The 7,453-nt window shown below is 43.2% G+C and overlaps 1 protein-coding gene across 1 annotated transcript in view; it reads right to left on the bottom strand.

Annotated features, from left to right (window-relative positions):
• Nucleotides 1-4,868: 4,868 nt before the first annotated feature.
• The window catches only part of RCCD1 (RCC1 domain containing 1), a 198,195-nt gene continuing 195,610 nt past the window's right edge, over nucleotides 4,869-7,453 (bottom strand). Inside the window, exon 9 of the mRNA XM_085644382.1 lies at nucleotides 4,869-5,005. The gene's annotated coding sequence lies outside the window, so the exon portion shown is untranslated. The remainder of the gene's footprint in view (nucleotides 5,006-7,453) is intronic.

Genomic DNA, 7,453 nt, shown 5'->3' with positions numbered 1-7,453 from the left:
GGTGTTCATGATAGTCATGACGGTGGTCCCAGCTCATCTGCGCAGATCAGCGGTTCCAGTCTTCCCCTATCTCGACGACTGGCTGTTGAAGGCAGGCTCGCCCCAGGCTGTTGTCTCCCCCCTCCCACTTCCCACCTCCAGACTACGGCCGACCTCCTGCATTTGCTGGGGGTTTTCCTTCAATGTGCCGAAGTCACACATGATTCCCTCAGAAGCTCCTCTTCATCGGAGCAATTCTGGGCACAATGCAGTTTCGAGTCTATCCTCCCGAACAACTAGTCCGGGATATTCGGGCTATGATTCTGATCTTTCAGCCTCTATCCCGGGTTTCGGTTAGGATGACCCTCCAGCTACTGGGCCTGATGGCCTCCTGCTGGTGGACCTTGCCAGATGGCATATGCGGGCTCTGCAGTGGGCCCTGAAGTTCCAGTGAGCACAGCAATAGTTGAATTAATCTCAGCCTCTGGTAATTATTCTGGCTGCATCCCAGTCCATTGTTATTTTGCACACCAGGTCACCTCAATTTGGACCCAGCCATATGCAAATGAGTCCTGACCCTGCTCCAATGGTAAAAGTCTAGCCCAAGCAACCAGGTCAGGTCCTCCTTAAACTGGAACACAAGAAACCCAAGATCAGATCTGCCCTAGTTATGGCTCATCACCCCAGTGTAGCTTGGTTCCAGTGACACAGTGGCTGAGATTAATTCACGCATTCTATCCATCACTTTTTATACTTTAGTGTGTAACCCTAGGTGGGACGGGGTTGCCCAGACGTGGGCCTGGTGCACACTGAGCCACTGGAGCCAACCTACACCCTAAAGAAGAGCCCCAATCCGGGCGAAATCGGTCTTGGGTTGCTCAAGACCTATTTGTTGTCAATAAATTTACCAGCAAGAAAGGGAGAATGTCGCCTTCTATAACCGGCTTCAGACTGTGTAAGGACTGTCGCAAATAGATGTCCGTGATTGATTCTAATGAAGTATGACTTTGGTGCCTGGGTTCAGAGCACGACTTCAAGAGCTGTAAAACTTCACCCAAATGAATCCAAAAACCATATGGAACTGCAAAGCCAAACCTTTAACCAAGTATAAGATAATACCACACCACACCAAGACCAGTGAAAGTCAAAAGGAAGGTTCCTTCCCAGATCCCAAAGTTGCTCCTACAACCGACCTTGGTCACAATCAAAGTTTTAGGGTAAGTCCAAGATAAAACACAAGAAATTTAAGCAAGAATCTTTCTGTAACAGAGAGGGCACCAGTGTGCCTCCTGGTCTTGCTCTCCATTGGAGCCAATTTAAGGTCTAGGCCTGGCACCCTCCGAGTTCCCATCAGAGATCTTGCAGCAAGTAAAGGCCTTCAGAGAAGCCATGCTGTCCACTTTTTTTTGTGGTGATTTAACTGGTTCTCCCTGGTGTGCCTTTGGGTCCCAATAAACCGCAGGTGCCTCCAATCGAACAGCCACTGGCAGTTCCTCCCTCAGTGCCCCTATCTCTGGTTTGACTTCAGTTCCCTTGCCAGTGCCTGCTCCTGTTCCCTTTGCAATGATGCCACAGATTGATTTGCAATGCATTGTGCCATCCGACTCTGAGTGAAATCCACCACAACCGCAACCAAGACTGTGCCCAGCTCGGGCCAGCACACAGCCAATTCTTCAGATTTTAACACCTTGCCCGTACCATATGGTAGGGCCCAAACTTCACATAATCTTTTCAGCAGACTCGGACAATGACCATTATGATGAAGGGGATGATTGTGTACCACAATATGATGAGGAAAACGGGTATGTAGAACTCCAAGATGCATGTAGTCTTTCCGGATCCAGTCTGATGCCTGGGTGTAATTCTAAGGTAAGGAATCTATAACTAACCTATGTTTCTTACAGATATATCGTTACCAAAGGTAAGTAACTTGTTCGATAAGTATATGATGACCATATTTGCGTCGCAATATTTCTGTATTTCGATGGTCTATATTCTGTCAGTGAACCCTTTGGTATCTATTCTAAAGTAAAGAATCTGTGGCTAGAAGTATCTATCAGATGAACAAGCTACTTACCTTCTGTAATACCTTATCTGGTGGGGTGGAAGCCCACTCAAGCGACAACCACAATCCTTGTCAGGGTGAACTGGATGTTTCTCCAGGTACTAACCCTGTGTCACCGACAGGTCCTGCTATGGAGAAAAGTGCCTCTTTCACCGTCATGATATGGAGGTTGGCAGAAGTCTTAGATCAACAACTCTCCACTATGGAGGTGAAAACTGATTTGAATGAGGTTCTTCAGCGAGGTCAGGCCCCTACAGAGCCTCTATTTCCATTTAATGAGGCCCTTACTGACTCTTGGCCAAAACCATCGGGTTTACTTGTTAATAGGTATGTTGCTCATTGCCATCGTCCTGCAACGGCAAACCCAAACTTTCTAACACAACTTCCAACACCAGAGTTTGGGGGTACAGGTGTCCACCATTAAAGTAAATTCCAATGCCTTCCCTACCACTCTGCCTGATACGGAGTCAAAAAGAATAGACATTTGATAAGTAGATTTTCTCCCTATAAGCCTTGCTCTGAGGTCAGTGAATGCCAGGTGTCTTCTAGGTCGCTACTTTCAAGCCCTTTGGCACACTAGCTGTTCTGGATGACTTTCAGGCATCCCTTACTCAAGCTATTCAGGATGGTGATGATGCAGATACATTTGTAATATGTTCCTTGGGTCTTTCTGCCTCCATCATACAATTATAAACACAATTTTGGCCTCTATGTGGGGTTTTCAACGAACAGACCCCTCCACCAGCCCTGTGAGCTTTTTAGCCCTTTTGTGGTCTCAGTTTGTTGCATGGATTCTACTTAGAAACAGAACTATGCCTGGGACCACAGAATATCAGTATGTCGGAACTGAGTCACCATACTGCATCACTACGTATGGACCCAAGTCCAGACTAGCTCATAGTACCTTACTTGATCTCCTAACCTTTCCAGAGAAACACCTTTCTTTCTCTCACTCATACGTATCCACAATAAATGAAAAAGAGACTCGAAAAATGCTTACAATATTTATTGAAACTATCGTGCTCTATTTTGTAATACCTGTGCTGCAATTAAGAGATATACAGGTCAAAAATGTGATTATTCGAAAGACAGATCTGCCTAAGCCTACCCTCACTATAGAAACACAGAGGCATATTTACAAAAGAATGGCAGTGTGGGGTGTTAAGCCAAAATTGCTAAATCGGCGCTCTGCCGTTCTGAAACCACAGGGATACACCCTATTTACAACACTACGGTGCATCCCTGCATTTTTCCCAGCACTGGTGCTGAACTCAGTTGCCCAGCACCAAAGCAGGCCCCCTTTCACCATAGTGCAAGAGTGCCTGCATTGACGGAATGATTGTTTATGTGCAGGAAGGTGTCCCTTCCTGCACATAAAGAGTCCAGAATGGCGATTCGTAACTTCTATGCAGCACACAGAAGTTGCAAACCGTCATTTTTTAAATGATAGTTTATGTGCAGGAAGGAAAACCTTCCTGCACATAAACAATCCTTCATGGCATTTTGCTGTTTCTACGTGTGCTGCACATTACAGCATGCATAGTAACAGAAAAAACTAGAAAAATAAAGCATTTCCCCTCGTTTCTGCATGTTAAGATCAAGTTTTCTCTGGTCTTAATTTTGGTGCTGCCTCATATTTATCCACCCTTGTAAATATGGGGCAGCGTCAAAATCAATGGGTGTTGTGGGGAACGCCCACTGCAACACCCATCGCCCTCCCCTTTCACGCTAAGTATTGCATGAAAAGGTGCCTTATTTACAAGGCGGCGTAAAGCCACATTAAGTGGCTTAACACCGCCTTGTAAATAAGCCCCTATCGCTGCAGGAACATTGTAAACAGTGACATTCCTGTGGCGATAGGGGCTTGTAAATATGCCCCACCGTATTATATTAAAGATCTCTGGGGTTAGTGGGAGACCCCATACCTGGCATACATAGGTAGCTGTTCTGCATCTCAGGAAGCGGAGCTCTCTGTTGTCTCTGGACCTTTGCTCTGCAAGAATGTCCTCTCCGTTTTCAAAACGGCAAATCCCACCTTATATGATAAAAATTAAATGTTCAAAACAGCAGCTGGATTTTTCTATTGTGTCTAGGTATTAGTGTCCGCCACAGAGAAAGCAGAGCACAGTGTTTTTTGACCTTGGATGAAATGTTCCATCTCAAATCCCAGCGGAAGAACTAAATAACAAAACATGCGCAGCCTATTTGAACAATAAATGTGTAGCACAAAACATGATTGTGCAAAGCAAATGCTGGCTATTAGGTGCAGTAAGGTTAACATAAGAGAAAAAACACAGTGGAAAATAGATGACACCCTTCCTTTGGTCGGGACACTGATGCAACGCCTAACCGAAAAAAAAAGCAAACTTAAATCATTATTAATAAGCATATAATATGAAAGAATCATAATCTCAAAGAAAAAAAATGTCAATTTGGAAAAGTTGCTGAATTTAAGGTGTGTCAGAGGTATCCATGATGTCACTCATAAATTCAAAGGCCAGAGAATCCAGGATGGATTCAGGCTCTGCCGACGATTGGTTTACAGCCCAGTAAGTTCCAGAGAACAGACCTGATCCTCAGTCTCAGCCGTTGCTGAGAAAGCTGCTGGGCAACTTGCATCTGTGCCATTAGAGTCAGTATTTAGTGAGCCATGCGTTGTTGATGCACACATCTCCTTGGGTAGGAGTGGCTAATAGCTTGCATAATGAAGAAGCCGACAACTCTGAAAATGAGTTGCTCGTGGACTCAGCAGGTCAACGTCCATGCAAGCCGGCATCCGCAAGCCAAGCAAATATCCATGGAGCAATAAGATTTTGAAGAATCGAATCATGCACTCACGACACAGGTGGAGCGGTGTTAGTTCCATTGGGCTTGCAAGCGGAACATCCATTGCGCAGAAGCAAATTTAGAACCAAAATGCCACAGATGAGGAATGACAGCAGCAGGAATCCGCCAAACACACTGGAAAAAGGGAGTGAATAAAAACCGGTATTACTCTAAGATTGTTTGGAACGAACAAAGCCAGAGTCCACAATCTTAACAAAGTGTGCACGTCCGGCAGCATTAGATGCATTAAAAATACAATGAACTATTTCACCAAAATCTAATGAGGTCTGCAATTCGAAAGTTTCTCGAGCAGATGTGAGAGATACTTCTTTTTGAACCAATGGTGCTTAGAGTCTGCATAGCTTGTTAAAATTTGCCTTCAAAGTTGGAATGGAAGGTCATATCGGGCTATTGAATGGGGTTGGGTGGACATTATTGCAGCAGGTGACAGACTGGGAGATGGACAAAATGTAGGGGATCCAAGCTTGCATTCCGTAGCAGTCTGGGTCACTAAGCGTTAAATAACTTCCATTTGAAAGGACAGTGATAAGTGGAGTATTGCGGGGGCTGGTATTCCTTTTAGATAGCGGGCCAAAAGTGCTACTGAAGCATTATATGCACTGTGAATAGTCACACGTTTGCAAATGAGGGAATGTCCGACAGAAGAGTCCCATTCTTCTCCAGTAAGGAATACTTCCTTATCGGTACATTCACAAAGATAGGAAAATGGGAGTGACCATAATTCATGAATGAAGCTGCCTCCTAGGGGTTCAGATCTACTGACTGGAAAATACTTCATGCATGCTGTGAATTGAAATGTCAATCGGTAAAGATATTACACCGTGTAATAACCAGACAGCTGAAGGTGTTTCGGCTATGGTAAATGGGAGCTGTTCTAACATTATGTGCAACATTGTATAGGTGGCATCTTTCATAACCATGAGTTGTTTACGTGTCATATGAAAGGGCAAGAAGAGGTTAGTGGCATTTAGATAGCACCATGGTACAAGCCCATTCTTTTTGCAGTGTCCAGCTAAATTGCATGATAGATCTAAGCTGACTTTGCCCAGGATACAATGTTGACTTGTCACTTTGCATAATAACAATAACCGTTGATACAATGTTATTCGAATTATAAATACAAGAAGACAGCCTATTAATACTGTTATCAACAAGAGCAAGCACTTTATCAAAATTATCTTGATCAATTTGTCTTAAGCTTGCACAGCTTCCATAAAAGACAAATTCCAAATTTCATTATATGTAGCGTAAATAAATATTTTAGAACGTGGAGATTTAGGGCCTAATAAAAAATCTGATAAATCCATGTCTGCGGACAGGAGAAAAAGATGTTGTTTCACTGTAGACATTGTGGATTGTTCCAAATATTGTTGACACAACTTCCCCACCGCATAGGTGGTAACAATACCTGAGTGTTATGAATGTGAGTATAGGGGTCGGGTCTGCTAGTCCTGAACTCCGGTGTGGAATTCAGAAAACAAGCATGGCAACCATTTGTGTCCACTGGCCACAATAATCACCCATGTGGAATTAAATGTACCATTTTGCAGCATACTATTGAGTTGTTGTTCAGTGTAATTTGCCAATTTTCAAAGAGTGCAATTGAGCCATTCATTTCTTTTATTTTAGCCAGTCCCAGACAGGTAGTCTGCTGGACTGTGTCATTCAGGAAGATCATTTGAGTTGGGATTAAACATGCTTGAAACAAAGTTTCTGGTACATCACATATATTTTATTCCAATTGTGGCCTTCCAATAGTCCTAGCCTTTAATGGTCAATTCAGTAACAAAGGAAGCTGTATATATTAGCTTAGTTTGTGTAAGCATATATTTCTTAAGTGGCATAGGGACTAATTTGAAATAATATGGAGCTCGGTCTGATGTATCATGTCCTGAAAAATACATAAATTTTTCTTTGTGTTTTGGAACTCCCTTGCGGGGGAGTCAGACAATGTTCCCATAGTGTATAATTAAAAATTGTGCATTGGACAGTGGCTCGGTGTAGAAAATGATGTCTGAAATGATACTAGAACATTTCCCAATAATTAGCAGAATTCATGTACAGGTCCTCTGACTCAAAAACAGTATAATGCTCCACCTCCGAGAACATGGAGTTTACAGTTCCAACATCCCAATAATCCGAATGTAACCCAGGTACTATTACATCACCCATAGAAACTGGTATCTGCAAGATCTCCGTAGGACCAAATATATAGAAATAAATTTAATTCCAAGAGTAACTGGAACTGCAGAAATGTAGGGACAAGTCTTTTTTTAAATTTATGTGAAGAAGATAAGGGGTCCAACAGCCCGTCAACCAGTTCTGTAGCAGAGCATTCTGGAAGCTAGTGGCCATTGATCAGCAAGAAGAAAACAGCCACAAATCCAATCCACATAAATAACAAAACCAAGGAAAGTGCTATCGAAACATATATCCAAGGTGGGACAAGATAAGTGTGTTTCAGCCATGAAATGAAAACACAGATCCTTAATGGAGGAGTGTCAAAAACAGAATTGTTAGAGAAAAATGTGCCTTGATCCATATAATACCCAGAAGCAGTAA

Source organism: Triturus cristatus, chromosome 3_1 (assembly GCF_964204655.1).
Source record: "Triturus cristatus chromosome 3_1, aTriCri1.1, whole genome shotgun sequence".
Lineage (NCBI taxonomy): Eukaryota > Metazoa > Chordata > Amphibia > Caudata > Salamandridae > Triturus > Triturus cristatus.
This window is presented reverse-complemented; position numbering and strand designations above follow the sequence as displayed.